This window comes from Capra hircus, chromosome 18, assembly GCF_001704415.2.
Source record: "Capra hircus breed San Clemente chromosome 18, ASM170441v1, whole genome shotgun sequence".
Taxonomy (NCBI): domain Eukaryota; kingdom Metazoa; phylum Chordata; class Mammalia; order Artiodactyla; family Bovidae; genus Capra; species Capra hircus.
The window spans coordinates 16,569,711-16,589,228 of NC_030825.1; positions in this window are offsets into that span (position 1 = coordinate 16,569,711).

A 19,518-nucleotide genomic window follows, 5' to 3' on the forward strand; every position below is an offset into this window, starting at 1 on the left:
AGTTTCAGCTTTAGCATCATTCCCTCCAAAGAAATCCCAGGGCCGATCTCATTCAGAATGGACTGGTTGGATCTCCTTGCGGTCCAAGGGACGCTCAAGAGTCTTCTCCAACACCACAGTTCAAAAGCATCAATTCTTTGGCGCTCAGCCTTCTTCACAGTCCAACTATCACATCCATACATGTCCACAGGAAAAACCGTAGCCTTGACTAGATGGACCTTTGTCAGCAAAGTAATGTCTCTGCTTTTCAACATGCTATGTAGGTTGGTCATAACTTTTCTTCCAAGGAGTAACAGTCTTTTAATTTCATGGCTGCAGTCACCATCTGCAGTGATTTTGGAGCCCCCAAAATAAAGTCTACACTGTTTCCACTATTTCCCCATCTATTTCCCATCAAGTGATGGGACCAGATGCCATGATCTTTATTTTCTGAATGTTGAGCTTTAAGCCAACTTTTTCACTCTCCTCTTTCACTTTCATCAAGAAGCTTTTTCGTTCCTCTTCACTTTCTGCCATAAGGGTGGTGTCATCTGCATATCTGAGGTTGTTGATATTTCTCCCAGCAATCTTGATTCCATCTTGTGCTTCTTCCAACCCAGCGTTTCTCATGATGTATTCTGCATATAAGTTAAATAAGCAGGGTGACAATATACAGCCTTGATATACTCCTTTTCCTATTTGGAACCAGTCTGTTGTTCCATGTCCAGTTCTAACTGTTGATTCCTGACCTGCATATAGGTTTCTCAAGAGGCAGGTCAGGTGGTCTGGTATTCCCATCTCTTGAAGAATTTTCACAGTTTATTGTGATCCACATAGTCAAAGGCTTTGGCATAGTCAATAAAGCAGAAATAGATGTTTTTCTGGAACTCTCTTTATTTTTCCATGATCCAGTGGATGTTGGCAATTTGATCTCTGTTTCCTCTGCCTTTTCTAAAACCAGCTTGAACATCTGCATATCTGGAAGTTCAAGGCTCTCCAGGCTTGGAGAATTTTGAGCATTAATTTACTAGGACTGTGTTCAGTAAATCATTAATCCAATTTTCTGTTGATGGGTGGGACTGTGTTCCCTCCCTGTTGTTTGACCTAAGGCCAAACTATGGTGGAGGTGTTGAAGATAATGGTGACCTCCTTCAAAAGGTTCCATGCAGGCACTGCTGCACTCAGTGCCCCAGACCCTGTAGCAGGCCACTGCTGACCCACGCCTTCACTAGAGACTCCTGGACACTCACAGGCAAGTCTGGGTCAGTTTCTTGTGGGGTCACTGCTCCTTTCTCCGGGGTCCTGGTGCACACAAGGTTTTATTTGTGCCCTCCAAGAGTCTGTTTCCCTAGTCCTGTGTAAGTTCTGGTGGCTCTGTGGAGGGGTTAATGGTGACCTCCTCCAAGAGCCCTTCTTCCATATCCAGGTGCACTCCACCCAGAGGCCTTGCCCCAGGGGCAGGCCCCTGCTGACCTGTACCTTTGCAGGAGGTACTCAAACACAATTCTGGCTCAGTCTCTGTGGGGTCTCTGGGTCCCGGTGAGCACAAGGTTTGTTTGAGCCCTCCAAGGGTCTCTGGTAGGTATGGGGTTTGATTCTAAATACAGTTTGCCCCTCCTACCATCTTGCTGGGGCTTCTTATTTGCCCTTGGACGTGGCATATCTTTTTTTGGTGAGATCCAACATTCTCCTGTCAATGGTTGTTCAGCAGTGAGTTGTAATTTTGAGTTCTTGAAGAAGAAGATGTGCGCACGTCCTTCTACTGCACCATCCTATGGGTTGAAAAATCCTTCTAATCCACCATCTTGTGGTTTGAAAAATAGAGTGCAGCCATAATGTTATAGGCAGCCATGATAGTACATCTGCCTACAATGTGGGAGACCTGGGTTCGTTCCCTGGGTTAGGAAGATCCCCTGGAGAAGGAAATGGCAACCCACTCTAGTACTCTTGCCTGGAAAATCCCATGGACAGAGGAGCCTAGTAGGCTATAGTCCATGGGGTCACAAAGAGTCGGACAAAACTGAGTGACTTCACTTTCTTTCTTTCTTTCATAATAACAGGGGCTTTATGCTGTGCTTAGTTGCTCAGTCATGTCCAGCTCTTTGTGACCCCATGGACCATAGTCCACCAGGCTCCTCTGCCCATGGGGATTCTGCAGGCAACAATATTGGAGTGGATTGCCATGCTCTCTTCCAGGAGATCTTCCCAAGCCAGGGATCGGACCGAGGTCTCCCAGTCTTGGTGGAAGGTGGATTCTTTACTGTCTGAGCCACCAAATTTCTCCCATAGAACATATAAGCTCAGTAAAATATTGACTTAAAACAACAATATATTCAGGGTTGATGAATATATTATTCATATTGATGGACATATTAATCATTCTACAAAAAGATGTCTTTCAATTTTCTTATACATTGTAAAAGCAACAGGATTATAAGAATTTATGACTTCACTAAGAATCCTCCATGTTTATTCATACAACGTTGATTTTTCTGGGATAGATTCTTAGGATGCAGTAGTGACCAACAGAGCTGGTCCTTCACTTCAGGATGTCACTGTGACTAGAGAGAAGTGTGGTGCCCACGTAATCACAGATGTAACCATTCAATTCCAGGGGTGCTCTGCTGGAAGGAGGCATGCAGGTGTCCTGAAAACACACACCAGGAGATCTCTTGACAGAGATAGATAGATGGAGATATACATATAGAGAGGAGATTGATCTATGTATATCTGCAGATAGATGTATCTTTCTATATATCTGTATCTATCTATATCTAAAAATATCCATATGTAGATGAACCACTTATCTATCTATCTAGAGAGATTTAAAACAAATTGACTCATGCGATTGTGAAGGCTTGATAAATCCAAAATCTGCACACATGTATTGCTAGCACTGCCATAGAAAAATACCACAGACCATGTGGTTTAAACAACACAATTAATTTCCTCGTGATTCTGGAGGCTAGAAGTCCAAGGTCAAATTTGGCTTTTTCTGAAGCTTCTCCTTGGTTTGCAGATGCCCCCTGTCTTGTATGCCCCATGTAGTCCTTCCTCTGTGTCTTTTTGTGTGTCCAAATTTCCTCTTCTTTTAAAGATACCAGTCAGATTGGATTAGGGCTTACACTTATGGGCTTATTGTAATTTAATCACCTGTTTGAAGACCCCCATCTCCAAATATAATCACATTTTGAGGTACTTGGAATTAGGGCTTCAATCTATGAGTTTTAGGGCAGACAAATAACAGTTCAGCCCATAACAAATAGGATTCACTGGATACTAGGATTTTCAAAGTGGGAAAGAGATGGAAGAAGAGGATCCCTTTTTCAGAGTAGATGAAATCTTAAAAGACCCTAAGGCTTAACTCAGATCTGAGTTATTTTAACTCTCATAATCTTGATGACAGCTCTAAGGTGGGGACCAATATTGCCCTTGTCTTACTGATGAAGGAAATGAGGAAGTTAAGTAACTTGCTCAAGATCATGCAGCTCTCAGCTGGGGAATTTGGCCTCAGAGTTCATGCTTCTAACCACCACTTGAGAATACATGACTCCAGCCCAGAGATCCAGGTTGGCAGGACATGAGAGAGGTGTGTGCTGAAAGGTGAAGCTGGAGACATAGACGGATGCAAAAGATTTGGTGCCTTGGAAGCTTCCAGAAGGAAATAGGACTCCCTCCTGAGATCAGAAGGAAGCCTCTGGGGGATTAAGAGTGAGAGTTACAGAGTTAGGAGATTCTTCTTGCTGCCATTTGGGAAATGAATTAGTTGAGCATAAATGATACAAAGTAGGAAACAAAGGACAAGAATTTCCCAGTTGCCTAATAAGAAAGGACATTGGCTTGAAGTAGGTTTATGGCAACAGAGTTGGCGATTTCCATAAATGTACTGGGTTGGCCAAAAAGTTCATTTGGGTTTTTCTCTTAGATGTTATGGAAAAACCTGAACAAATCTTTTGGCCAACCCAAAAGATCTTCTTTTTTAATGGGAATTTTGGTGCTAGAAGAATTAGGACTTGGTGATTGAGTATATATTGGGAGATGAGCCTTTAAAAATTATAATGGTATGTAAATCAAGCCACATGCTGTCTACTTTAAACTTATACAGAGATGTATCTCAATTATTTCTCAATAAAACTGAAAAAAATAGCCAAAAAAAGTACGGTGTATAGCATACACTCTATATATAAGCCAGAGGGAAAAAAGATTTCTTATTTTAATAAATAAATTAAAATAAGACTCAAAAGAAAAAAGAAAGAACATTTATTATAATGTGACTCATATATAATATTCAGTGATATGTTGTCATCATACCAAAACATTTTAAAATTCGAAAACATCTTGGTGATGACAAGTCATTTAAGATATGCTGAATGTATTTTTGTTTGTCCAAATACATGCTCTGTTGTTAGCTTCTGTCTGCCTTCAGTTCCTCCTCCATCCCATTAGGAAAAATTTAAAGAGAGGAAATGTACCGCACAGTGGAATGTGTTAATAGCTAGTGGGCTCAGACCTCGGTTCACTCCCCATGGTTTCTCTTCATATGCCTTTAAAAAAGAATCTACAGTATATGGAGATACAAAATGAGTCCATTTATAATAACACATGTAGCTCTAAGATGGGCTGTCTTAGCCAAGCCATATATTCATAGATGAATTGCCTTTTTGAAAAGTATGTTTTTCCTTATTCCTGGTGAAGAGAAGTTTGGGGCCCATCATAAGGAACAGGGGTGGGGTAGATTGAGGTTTTTCAGAGGATATTCTCTGGGACCTTCAGGACACATCTATTTGGTCTGGAGTAACCCTTCCCCATGCAGTGATCACTGTGGTGGTAACTTGCTGGTGAACCTACTTCAGGTCCAACACCAGTCTCTGCTTTGCAGCCCAGCTTCTCATCTGGCTGGTTTTGCCAACGCCTTGTCTTAGAGGGAGAAGGGTGATATGTGGACTTCTCACCAGGTCCTTAGTGAGAACAGTGCTATTAGTTACAAAGATTTTTCCTGAGCAAAAATAATTCTAACTGGAGTTTAATACCAACTGCAGTGATAAGCAACTGACACAGAAATTAGCCTCCAATTAAAATAAATAAATTTAAATTAAAAAAAAGAAAGAAGGTAAATTGAGTAAATGATTGAGAAGCAAATGGAACAAAGGCTCCCAGCTTCCCACTAGAATAAATGAATACTCTGAAGACATCTAGACAGGATTGGGCGTTGAGCCTTCAGGAAAACCTGAAGGCCGTTTCCTTCTCCAGGGATCTTGCCAACCCAGGGATTGAACCTGCATCTCTTATGTCTCCTGCACTGGCAGGTGGATTATTTCTCAGTAGCTCCACCTGACAGGGTCTAGCTAGAATGTAATAACATTGTTTTATTTTTCAGGTACTTTCTATTTATGGCAAGGGGGATGCCAGTGTTCCATTTATGTTTGTGTTATGGATCTTCTTTTAAGCATAAATGTATGTTAGGAAAAGAGGAAGTTGATGTGAAATACTAGGAAATATTAGAGATGCTAGGCAAATTGAGCAAACACTGTGAACAACTTAAGAGGCATAGTTATAACACTTGTGCTCTGATGCAGATAGGCAGTACTGTCATCTGCTGTAGAATATTGGAGGGTATGTAAAAGAAATCTGTGCAGCAGGCAGAATTATTATGAGAATGAACAAATCATTTTTGCAGGGTTTGGCACATGTTCTTTATTTTCTTCTTTGACCTTTGAACTCCCAGCCAAGTGTGGTCCAATGAACAATCAGTTGAGGAACAGGATTTGGTACTTCTGCCATATCTAGTGATGTTCCCACTTGAACTTCATTAAGTTTATGAGAACTATACTTTTGTAACTGTTTCTTGTGCTTTCTTTTCTTCATCTTTTATCAATTTTTATTTCAAAAGGCAGAGCCCAACAAAATTGCTGCCAATTGTTTGAATACTAATGTAAATCAAAGGGTGGCAAGGTCAAACCTGAGCTGTTGACTGCCAGGCAGAGCCCCATTGATGGCTTAGAAGGCGGCGTGAAGAGCAGATACACAGTCAAGTCAGGTGGTTGAGGGGTGTTGATGGACAGAGGACAAAATTGTATATTAAAAGGAAATTGACCCTTCAGAAGTTCCTCTTGTGATTTTACACAGTGTGGTATGCTTGTGTTACATGTAAAGACTTGATCTTAAATGCTGTTTTATGCTGTTTATGAATTGATTTATGTTTTGCTTCCAATAAAAATTAAATTCTTGAAACTTAAGTACTTACTGTTTTGACCCCTAGCCCTGATTTGAGGTGGAAATATGGATGCTCTTTATCTTCACAGAATCTCTTCTTTTGAATGGGGGGCCCCCAGTTTTCTTTCGGGAACTTACCCTTTGTCTAATCCAGGAGTTTAGATGGTACTGACTTCATCCCAGCCTGCAAAGGTGGACACATGATGAAATATGATTAAGCAAAGGACTGTATCCCGTTGGTCAGTGTAACTCATTGTGAATGGGTGCATAGTCCAGATTGCACCAATAGGAACCATACCTAGAGTTTTGCTTGAACTGGTAGGGTAAAGGAATTATCTTTCTACTGCTAACTAAGTAGGATACAAGCCTGGAATGACTGCAGGCTGCAGTCTAGAGAAATGCTGACCAAGAGGAAAGCCAATGCAGAAGAAAAGTAGAGCCCTGAGTAGTGGAGAGAGCAATAAAATCCAGATGACTCTTTTTGTGCCCCCTAGTTTCAGCTGTCCCTGCGGACATTACCCTTGGACTTGCCATGTATATGAACCAAGGACTCTCTGCCACCTCCCACACCTGTTTTTATGTTTAAGCTAGTTTCAGTCTGGTGTTTGCATCTTGTTTCTGAAAGAGGCCTCAGTAACACATCCCCTCTTCCCATCCGGCAGACTGTCACAGTGCCAGGCATGTGATGTGCACACGGTAAATACTTGCTGATTTGAGGGGTCTAAGATGCCCCTAGGTTTATGAAACAGGATGATGGGATCTCAAGGGCACTGGGACAAGAGTCTGAAGATTTCAGTCATTCGTTCACGTCAAACATTTTTACTGAGCACCTGCTTTGTGCCAGGTGCTGTTTCAGTGCTGAGGCCAGTAGTGAACAAATAGACCAAGTCCCCATTTTAACAGAAATGGCACTCCAGTAGGAGAATATATACTATGTCAGGAGGTGATGTATTATATGCAGTTGTGAAAGACTTCCTACTAATTAGGTCTGGGACCTTGAGAGAGCCACTTTATCTTTCTGAATTTCCTTTTTCTCATAACATAAAAAAGGGCATTGCAATGCTTACTCTTTGTTTCTTTCCTTTCCAGAACAACCACCACCAACAGCAGTATTCCATTTCATGATACACTTTGATGAACCTGCATTCTGGAGCACACCTGAAAATATGTTCGTTGATAGTTGACATTTCCAGGAAATTTTATGTTTTTCTGTGTTTATTGGTACACTTCTCTATGCATCATTTTGAAAGTTATGAATTCTTGCCTATTCAGGTTTTCTAGACATCAGCTAGATTCCCATGGGACTTGGGAGCCGCCTAAACTAACTGAATTCCCTCGAGGTCTTTGCTTGAAAGCACTATCTGAGTCTACCTGTTCTGCCCATGAGCCTTCCCTGAAATCAATGACAGATGGTCTGTTCCATCGCTTTTCATTTGGCGAAAAGTTGCTGTTATCTCCGATCCTTGACTAAGTCGAGACTTTTTCTCCCTTCCTCCTCCCCACAGCTCCTCAGTTAATCACTTTCCTTATTGTGATCTCTGGTCTTGCCTGCCTCTACAAGTTTTCAGAATTCTCAGAACTTTTCTGGCAATGGAAATGGTCTCAGTAATGTTATCACTGTTGACTTTTAAAGTGATACCATAAATATAATTTGACTCTGAAGAGGGAAGAGCTTTCTGGTTTCTTCCTTCCCTTGAATTTATTTATCTTGGAATATAGTTGGTTTATAACGTTGTGTTAGTTTCAGTTGTTCAGCAAAGTGCTTCAGTTATATATATATATACTCACACACACACAGACACACATCCTTTCTTTTTCAGATTCTTTTCCCATATCGGTAGTTTTATGGGTGTAGGTAATTACAGAGTGTTGGGTAGAGTTCCCTGTGCTAGTAGGTCCTTGTTGGTATTCTATTTTATATATAATAGTGTGTTTATGTTAATCCCAAACTCCTAATTTATCCCTTCCACCTTTCCTCTTCGGTAACCATAAATTTGTTTTCAAAGTTTGCGAGTCTGTTTCTGTTTTGTAAATAAATTAATCTGTATCATTTATATATATATGTCAGTCCCAGTCTCCCATTTCGTCCGTCCCTACTCTTTTCCCCCTTGCTATCCATACATTTGTTCTTTATGTTTGTCTCTATTTTTGCTTTGCAAACAAAATAATCTATACCATTTTTCTAGATTCCACATATGTGCATTGATATAACAGTTGTTTTTCTCTTTCTGACTTCCCTCTGCATGACAGACTCTAGGTTGACTCACATATGCCTGCAAATGATGCAGTTTCATTCTTTTTATGGCTGAGTAATGTTCCATTAGGAGAAGGCAATGGCGCCCCACTCCAGTAGCATATATGTTATTAACACCACATCTTCTTTATCTTGTCCTCTGTTGATGGATATTTAGTTTGTTTCCATGTCCTGGCTACTGTAAATAGTCCTGCAATGAATATTTGGATCCACATATCTTTTTGAATTATGAATTTCTCTGGGTATGTGCCCAATAGTGGTATTACTGGGTCATATGGTAGTTCTATTTTTAGTTTTTTAAGGAACCTGCATTCTGTTTTCCATGGTGACGGTATGAATTTACAGTCTCATCAAGTATAAAATGGTTCCCCTTTCTCCACACCCTCTCCAGCATTTATTTTAGACTTTTTGATGATGGTTATTCTGACTGTTATGAAGTAGTAGTACCTCATTGTAGTTTTGATTTGCATTTCTCTAAAAACTAGTGATGTTGAACATCTTTTCATGTGTTTATTGGACATCTATATGTCTTCTTTAAAAAATAGCTATTTAGATCTTCCTCCCACTTTTTGATCAGGTTTTTGTGGTTGTTGTTGTTGATAGTGAGCTGCATGAGCTGTTTTGTGTATTTTGGAAATTAATCCCTTGTTGGTAGCATCATTTATATGAGGTAGCCCTACTTTAGTTTACAGCTACTGAGAATGTCCCATGGTCTTGCCTTGTCTGTCTCCATATAATGTGTGTGGAATCGCTTCTCTAGTCCCATGCTCATACTATTTGGTGACAGTTCTCCCAGGGAGAGAGAGAGTGCATCTTATTTCTCTTAATCTTCCCAGCACCCTGCACACTGTTTTGCATTCAGTGAGGGCCCAGTGAATGTTTTGACAATTGGATTTTGAATCAGTTACTTTCTTGGATAGCTCTTGACAATATCCCAACTTCTTGATAAAGTAAAACCTGATATTAGTCATTGAATTTCTATCAAAGGCATTGCAAACTAGTTATTGATTTCTTTAAAGAAAAGAGAAATAAATCTACCGCTTGATACTTATTCTTGCACTAAAACATGAGCTAGGACAACCAGATGTGACTCAGGTATCAGATGAAATCCCTATAAATTAATAATAATAAAAATAAAAGACTAATGTGAAATGGGGATTTAATTAACTTCAAACAACAGCTAGTCCCAGTATCTGGAGAAAGTCACAAGAGCTCTTCATAATTTTGTAAAGGTTTTAGGACTTAACTCTGTGTTTTTGTCTATTTCTCCTTTTCTTCATTCATCTGTGCTGCTCAGGCTCTGTCCCACTCTCTATCAATCTCAGCATGAAACTCAGTCTCTGCTCTATTTCCACAAAAAATTCATTCACACGCAGATCTCATAACATGATTAAAGAATGGGGAGAATTGGGAGAGAAGCCACACGGAGAGTATACACCTTCCCCCATCTCCTTCCATTTTCTCTTTCTCCTCCCTCCCTCATGGGAGAAACTGCTTAATTCTTCACTTTGTCTCACCCTAAACTCTCTCACCCATATTCATGCCCCCTTTAAGTCAAAGTACTTTTCTAAACAGAGGAACAGCACTTCTCCAAGCTAAGAGTTCTAGTAAAAAAAAAAACAAAACACCTCCATCTTAATGACACAGAAAATAGGTCCCCGTATCTTGGTTTGCCAAGAAAGGATTTATATGATGGATCTCCAACAATGGCTCTGTGGAGTAGGCTATGTTAAATGCAGCAACCGGAGGCCTTATCTTCCACCCATCAGAAAGGGCTTTGCACTCAGGAATGGCACAGAGTCCCAGTTCAGAAGGCTAACTGCCAAAAACTTTATTGTGTGCAAGGGTAGAAAGTTCTAGTTTCTGCAGGATGAATTAGAGGAAGGGTCCTCGGTAAATGCTTGTAAATGATGATGGTCTGGCAGCAGTGGCATATATCTGTGCTTGAGCTCAGCGTGGTGCTGACTCATGCTCTTGCAGTGGGAACCCGACTCCTCTGCCAACACTCCTCACTCTGCAGCCGCCAGGGAGAGCTTGCTCTCCGCTGCCATGCAGCTCTCTGGTAGCCTGTTGGAGATGCAGAGTGAGGCAGGCAGGGAAAGGGTGAAGGGGTCACCAAGCTGGGCAGAGGGAATGTGCGGTCAGAATGGTCTTTGGATTCTGAGTCAAACTAAAGAATATTTTAGATCACGGAACTTCCAGGACTGAGATCCTAGTTGTTGATCAGTCACTTAGTCGTGTCTGACTCTGCAATCCCATGAACTGCGGCACTCCAGGCTTCCCTGTCCTTCACTATCTCCTGGAACTTGCTCAGACTCATGTTCATTGAGTCAATGATCTCTAGACCAGGAGTTGATAAACTATAGCCTTATGGGCCAAATTTGGCCATGGCCTTTCCCCCCCGCCAATTTTTTATTTTCTGCTGCCAGTGGTTTTATTAATTTAATTTTTTAATTGGAATATAGTTCATTTACAGTGTTGTGTTAGTTTAGGTGTATACCAAAGTGAATCAATTATACTATATATATACCCGTTCTGTTTCTGTGTAGCCCATACCAGATACAGAGCATATATTTGGACAGATGGTTTTTGCATTTTAAAAGGTTGTAAAAAGCAAAGATTATGTGATGGAAAATGTAGCATGTGGCCCACAAAGTGTAAAATATTTACTATCTGGCCCTTCAGAAAAAAGATTGGCTGACCTTGCTGTAGACCAGTAGGACTCAATTGTGACTATACACCAAGGTTACCTGAAGAATCTTTTAAAGACAAAACAACACAAATAAATAGATAATTCTGCCCTAAACAAACCCACTGAATTAGACTGAATTAGGATCTCCAAACTATTGTTTAAATTTTTATAAACTATTACAGGTATTTCTGAGGATTACCAAGATGACAGTGATGCAATGATGTACTTTTTAAAACTTGCCTGATGGCTGGTTTTGGACTCAGCCTACAACTGAACAGAGCATTGGGTCTGCTGCTGCTGCTGCTGCTGCTAAGTCATGTCAGTCGTGTCCAACTCTGTACGACCCCATCGGTGGCAGCCCACCAGGCTCCCCCATGCCTGGGATTCTCCAGGCAAGACCACTGGAATGGGTTGCCATTTCCTTCTCCAATGCATGAAAGTGAAAAGTGAAAGTGAAGTCGCTCAGTCGTGTCCGACTCTTAGTGACCCCATGGACTGCAGCCTACCAGGCTCCTCCATCCATGGGATTTTCCAAGCAAGAGTACTGGAGTGAGATGCCATTGCCTTCTCCAGAGCATTGGGTCTACATTGGGTTAATTTCAACCTCTGGTTTAGCAGAGGGGATGTCTGGAGCAGGATTGTGTAAGAAAAGTTCTCCAAGGAAGTTTCAACCTTGCCCAGAAAAACTCTGAAAAGTTATAATAAAGCACTGCCATATTTGCTGAACATTTGTTATATATTTCCACAACGGTTCTTGCAGCAAATATATTAAATAAATTATTATCATTAAGCAACTGAGGCTTAAAGAGTGTTAAATAATCCATCCAAGGATACCTAGTTATCAGCAGGTATAGCTGGGGACGTGAACCTGGATGTGCTTTCTGCCAGAACCTAATTCTTACCCAGTGTGCTTGGCTGCCAGGTTGTCATTGAACAGAACCACCAATAGCTGAAGATCTGATAGGCTGCCCTGGCAGCGGATGGGGAACAGTTTTTGAAGTGTATTCATTGATACTCTTGCTCTCATATAGAGGCACAGATTCTGGAAATGTGAGGCCTCTCAATGGCTGACCAGGAGAGGAATTTAAACCCCTCACTCACCTGCAATATTTAACCAGTGTTACTGACTTCCAACCCTTCCAGGTCTAAAACACCACCTCCAGATACCTGCTCCTGCCCTTTCGGTTCTCAGTGCAGAGTGGAAGGCAAGCACATGCTCCTTGGAATGAAGGTAAGCAAACAGACTGTAACCTCAGTGATGCCTTCTGGAGTTACCCAATGCAGAAGCCCAGTATTACCTGCTCTTTGGGAGGAAACTGAGCCTTACGGAGATCAAGGAAGTTGCTTTAAGTTGTGTTGATTCTAAGGGTGGTGTCTGTCAGGCCCACATTCTCTCTCTGGCCGTTACCTTGACTGTTGCGAGTTTATGGACCAGCCTCCTTCAAAGAGGCCCTTCTTCCTTCTCCATCTACTTCTTTGAAAACCCACCAGGGCCTTTCCCAAGAAAGGGACAGCCCAGTGATTCCTGGGACCTCCCCAAGAGGCCTAGGTCTGATCTGTCCCTTCTTGGGCCTCTCAGTGGCCTGGTCTCTGCTGAAGATTTTCCCCTTCAGGAGGCCCAACTGCTGGCCACATTGTCAATTGCTAGCTGGTTACCATGGAAACAGGTCTCAAGAGGGATCTGCTTTTCTCCCTCCTTGAATGAGGAGTAGAGGGCTTTGTGAGGGGCAACGCTTCCTGCTTCATGGCCAGGAGAAGGACTGACTTTGGGCGATGGGGCCTACACAGTTTGCCCGAGGACCCTACTCTTTGTCAGCACAAGATTGCCAATTTTTCATTCTGAGGGATGAGTGTCCTTATTTGGAACACAAATCTTTTTTCCTTTTTGATGGTTGAAATGCCTTTTCCTTTATGAAATGATTATGATAGAAAGAATGGTTTAAATGATGTTATTACTTGGTAAATAAAAAGTTTGTTAACACAGGCAACAATACGGATGAGTCTTAAATTCTTATGCTAAGTGATATAAACCTTGCAAAAAGAAAAAGAAAAGAGTACATGCTGTCTGATTTCACTTACATAAAATTCTAGGAAGTACAGGCTGAGCTGTAATGACAGAAATCAGACCAGGGTACTGAGGTGGGAGGAGAGAGGGATGGATTATAAAAGGGCATTAGGAAAGTTTGGGGAGTGGGCAAAATCTTTCTTACCTTGATTATGATGATAGTTTCATAAGTGCATACATATTTTAAGACAGATCAAATGTAACACTTTAAATATGCATAATTGAGGGTACTTCAGTTAGACCTCAACAAAGTTGAAACAAAATAGCAGCCTTTTGCTGAACTTCAATTTTTATTTTTTTGTGATTTAAGCAGTCTATGGAAAACCAAAGTATGGGAAGCAAGCCCAGGGCCCTTTTGCAACATTTCTGGATACACTAGTGAAGAAGGTGAAGTCTGTCTCTCCTGTCCTTTCTATACTCAGGCTCCATCTCCAGGGTTCCTGTGACAGGTGAAAGGGATTCTGTAAACTAACTGGTCCTGAGGTATCTGGATACTTAATGTGCCTTTTTTTTCCTAGTGGTGATGGATTTATAAAGAACGTATTTATAAAGACTTCTTGGCTATAAAGAAGGGTCATTTTGACTACCGTAGGTTGAGTGGAATGAAGTTAAAAGACCACTGTGGCAATCTAGAGAAAGACTGGTGCCCTGAACTAGGGTACTGGAAAGGGGATGGAGGCAGGTGGGTATATTGGAAAGGCAGTGTCTTAGAGTTGCTATAACAGAGTATTATAGACCACATGCCTTAAACATTCATTTCTCACAGTTCTGGACATTGAGAAGTCCTGGGTCAAGATACTGGCAGCTTCAGTATCTGGTGAGGGCCTGCTTCCTGGTTTGCACATGACCCTCTTCTTATTATATCTTCACGTGGGTGAGAGAGAAGTCCTCATTCTCCTGCTTCTTCTTATAAGGACAGCACACCTATTTGTGAGGGCTCCACCCTCATGACCTAATTACTCCACAAATACCCTCTGTCCTAATACTGTAACCCTGGGTGTAAGTGTTTCAACATATGGATCTAGGGAGTGCACAAACATTCAGTCCATAAATAACACACAACAAAGTTGGATTCAACACAACTAGATTCAACGGAATCATTGGATATGAGTGGGAATTTAGAGAAGGGAAAATTAGGAACAGTGCCCAAGGTTTGTCTTTAGATAACTGCATTATTAGTTGATGGAAGATGGTTCTGGTTGAAGTAAGGTTGTGGGGAGTAAGAAGTTCACTTGGGGACATGCTGAGTTGGATGTGCCAGAGATGCATCTCGAAAGATCAAGAAGGAAGTCAGAGAGACTTACGGATCTGAAATGCAGGAGGTGAAGCCAGACTACAGATAGAGATTTAGCATACTGAGCAGAAGAGAAATAGTAAATGCATGTTGAATTAAATTATCTGTGTTTGGTTATTTTAGTCACTACTTTTTACATTTCACAGGCCACTCTGTTTACACAGTGGGGAGAGAAGTCCCTAATTCATGGCAGATTTAATTGATAATCCGTTATTTTCTTGACGATAGGGAAGGGCGTGGCTTCTGGGGATAGAAATGTGGAGTTTGGGTTAGAATTACCCAATGTCCTCCGTCCTTTGGTTTTTATCTGATTATATACATTTATTTTTAGAAAATACTCCCTCTCTGATGGTCCTACTTAATTTGATACACACCCCCATAAGAGTACTTTTTAACTTTGGCCGCTTTTATGCATCTGTTTCTCCTTGTGTATTAAGCGCATTGAGGCCAGGTACCATGACTTATTCTGACATGCAGTCAAGGATGGGTGTGCTGAACTGAGTGCTTCATCTCCACAGTTTTCATGTTGAGTTTTCTAGCAAATTACTCTTGACTTCCCCTTTGACATTTGTGTATTCATGAGAATAAATTTAAAGGGAGTGGTACAGGTTCTCAACTGGAAGGAGAATTTTACTCATTATTTCATAAGAAAAAAAATAAATGAGTGTATAATGTGTTGCTGAATCCTACATTTAAAGACATGTTCTTGATGCTTACTATAAATTTGGAGCACTGGACAGATGCTTCTCTTGGTTTTTCATACAAACACCCAGGAAATCCTTTTTACTTTGGTCGCTGGAGTTTCTGTGATTTTCCTTAGCTTGCCAGACCAAATCTTAGCTCTCCAAAATCACCCAGAAAAGTCACCAAAGATATTGTTTCTGTCAAATGCTAAGATAAACCGATGACATCAGGACATTGTCCGTTTGTGTTTACATCTTAATTTTAAACCAACTGTTTTTGTGTTTACAATCTGCATCAATTAATTTAGGACATCATGAAAATGGTTTATGTTTGATGGTTGAGTTTCATAATGAGCAGAATTTCTGCATGGATTTCTTCCTCATTTAACAGCTGAGAACATGTCATTATTTTACAAGCACTACAGATAAATCATTTGGCAAAGGACTTCTCAGTCCTTTAAAACAATTTTTATTTCTTGTGATTTCAATTGTCTCTGCATTTTTCCTTGTAAATAGTTGAAGAGTAAGCACATTTTCAAAGAGCTGTAGGGAGGCTAAGATGCCAGTTGCATTTTAACGATATAGGGCATTATCGTTCTTACTGTAGCCAATTCTCTTTTAAATCATTGCAGTTTCTGCTCTAGCCTCCAGCTATAGAATTCTTTTCAAGCTGGCAGTGAACTTGGCAGGCTGCCAGAAGAAATATAAAGGTGTTTTGGTCCACTGAAGTATTTTGAGTGGTTCTTAGTGATACAGTTTTCTTCAGTACATCTGCAAAACATTTTTCTGAAGTGAATTTTCATGTGAAAGCCTCCTTAATCATCACCAGCATTGTTTGTTTCAATGCAGTTATTTAAGTGCCCCCCTGGGTGCCTACAAAATAAACAAGGGAATCTTCTAAAGAGTTTTAAAAGTGGCAGGTGCTGGGGCTGTGCCCTATTCACTTAGTTTGCAATGACATTTTTGTGCTAATCTATAGACAAACAAGAGACAGGTGACACACCAAATCCAGTACAATGAACAAGAGAAGACGGCGTTGGCCAATGGGGTCAGCTCTAGATAAGATGCTTTTCAGGCAAGCAAGTAGCAACTGCTTTTTAACCCTCTTGCTGTTTGTATTCTGGCTATAAAAATCTGATATTTAAACTTATAAAAATCTGATCTTTAATCTGATATGTTAACTAAACATTTTTGGGGTTTTTTTTCTGTATATTATTTTGGAAGTTTAAAAAATGCATCTGTTATGTTTACATCTAAAATCTACTTTGAATGTTACATATATATGATGTAAAATGCCGATTAATTCTTTTAGCATATGCAATCTACTGTTCCAACACCATCTAACTACAGCTTTCTTCTGATCAGCATTTTAAAAATTTTTATTGAAGTATAGTTGTTTCAGTTCAGTTCAGTTCAGTTCAGTTCAGTCACTCAGCCGTGTCTGACTCTTTGCGACCCCATGAATCGCAGCACGCCAGGCCTCCCTGTCCATCACCAACTCCTGGAGTTCACCCAGACTTACGTCCGTTGAGTCAGTGACACCATCCAGCCATCTCATCCTCGGTCGTCCCCTTCTCCTCCTGCCCCCAATCCCTCCCAGCATCAGAGTCTTTTCCAATGAGGCAACTCTTTGCATGAGGCGGCCAAAGTACTGGAGTTTCAGCTTTAGCATCATTCCTTCCAAAGAAATCCCAGGACTGATTTCCTTCAGAATGGACTGGTTGGATCTTCTTGCAGTCCAAGTGACTCTCAAGAGCCTTCTCCAACACTACAGTTCAAAAGCATCAATTCTTCGCCACTCAGCTTTCTTCACAGTCCAACTATCACATCCATACATGACCACTGGAAAAACCATAGCCTTGACTAGATGGACCTTAGTCGGCAAAGTAATGTCTCTGCTTTTGAATATGCTATCTAGGTTGGTCATAACTTTCCTTCCAAGGAGTAACAGTCTTTTAATTTCATGGCTGCAGTCACCATCTGCAGTGACTTTGGAGCCCCCCAAAATAAAGTCTGACACTATTTCCACTGTTTCCCCATCTATTTCCCATGAAGTGATGGGACCAGATGCCATGATCTTCCTTTTCTGAATGTTGAGCTTTAAGCCAACTTTTTCACTCTCCTCTTTCACTTTCATCAAGAGGCTTTTTCGTTCCTCTTCACTTTCTGCCATAAGGGTGGTGTCATCTGCATACCTGAGGTTGTTGGTATTTCTCCTGGCAATCTTGATTCCAGCTTGTGCTTCTTCCAGCCCAGCGTTTCTCATGATGTACTCTGCATATAAGTTAAATAAGCAGGGTGACAATATACAGCCTTGACATACTTCTTTTCCTATTTGGAACCAGCTGTTTACAATGTTTAATTGACAGCGTTTAACTTCTGTTGTATAGAAAAGTGACTCAGCTATACATGTATGCATATATATGCTTTTTCATGTTCTTTTCCATTATGAGGCTTGTCACTGCTGCTAAGTCGCTTCAGTCATGTCCGACTCTGTGCGACCCCATAGACGGCAGCCCACCAGGCTCCCCCGTCCCTGGGATTCTCCAGGCAAGAACACTGGAGTGGGTTTCCATTTCTATCTCCAGTGCATTAAAGTGAAAAGTGAAAGTGAAGTCGCTCAGTCATGCTCGACTCTTAGCAACCCCATAGACTGCAGCCTACCAGGCTCCTCCGTCCATGGGATTTTCCAGGCGAGAGTACTGGAGTCGGGTGCCATCACCTTCTCTAAGGAGGGAGCCCAGGGAGCCCCTAATCTAGGCCACTGCTTCTGCCCCCCATACAATGGCAGCGATTCTGTGACCCAAAAGGGTCCTAAGCTGTGGGGACCAGGCTTCTGAGGATACTTACAGCCTTCATCCTTAAGTGTGCAGGGTACCCCGGCTGGACAAATTCACCAGTGACAGCGGTAATCCAGGAATCCCGAACCCGCACAGATATTGAATATAGTGCCCTATGCTATACAGTAGGACCTTGTTTACTTTTTTGATTTTAAATGAAAGCAAAAGGAGATTCAAGATTAAAATATCTCTGTCTGTGAATACACAAGTAAATATGTATGTGTGTATGCTTATTTACACACATGTATATATTCAAAGATAAAGAATACTATGATTAAACATTAAAGCATGTAAAAATTCCCATTGGTTTGCTATTTTGGCCATGAATTCAATCCACATTTGTTCTGTTTCCTCAACAAACCACCCTATTTACATGCCAAATACCACACACATGATGAAACTTAAGAAATAAATGATTAAGCCCATTTTTTTATATTGCTTCCTCTTTACCAGTTGCCATTTGTATGTATGAGTTCTGTTTCTAGGGAACTTTCTTTCTTAAAAAAAGTTTGATTAGTCATCTTTTTAGAGATACTTGATGGGAAATTAATTTTATTAATGCTAAATTTCAGTGCAGGCTAATTATTAGCCACCACCCTCCTATTTCTTTTTTGAGGTAATTTTACTCCTGAGTTGGTGACAAAAACAATTCGGTAGAAGATTTATTTTTTTTAAGCTTACTTTTGTGTGTGTAAAAAATGAAGCGTAGCTCTTTGGTGAATGCATAAAAACACTGTAAAATCTCTAAAATATTCCACTGCAGTAAGGGGTAAAGCTTTGAGAGCATTTATGCACTGCTTCGGAAGAATTAAAGATTTTGCATATAATACTCCTTTCCCACCACACACAAAAAAGTACTAGACAGTAACATTTTATACAGCCTTTTCTTAAGACTCCATTTTGGCAGTCTGGCAAAATGACAAGGTCCATTTTGATTACTGCAGTCAAGAACATGAAGTACTGACTCTGTTGTTGGTTAGATCTTTCATATCATTAAATTTTAAGCTCTGGGTCTAGTGGTTTCAGCTCAGCTGCTTCCAGGGCAATCAGCCTTGGTTTACAAAAAAATGTATTATTTACTGAGTGGCTAATTGCAGGATATATTGACCTCGTCTTAATAAGCCTAACAATCCTACAGTTTAAGAACTAAAGGAAACGTATATATCAGTTATGTGACCTGGGAGAAAATGAACTTTATTACAATTGAACTGAGGATGCATGAGCCAAATGCAGCAGTTCATCAGATCTGGTTGGCCTTGTTTGTGATAGGGTCATTCAGTTCAGCTCAGTTGCTCAGTCGTGTCTGACTCTTTGCAACCCCATGGACTTGCCAGGCTTCTCTGTCCATCATCAACTCCTGGAGCTTACTCAAACTCATGTCCATTGAGTCAGTGATGCCATCCAACCATCTCATCCTCTGTCATCCCCTTCTCCTCCTGCCTTCAATCTTTCTGAGCATCAGGGTCTTTTCCAATGAGTCAGTTCTTCACATAAGGTG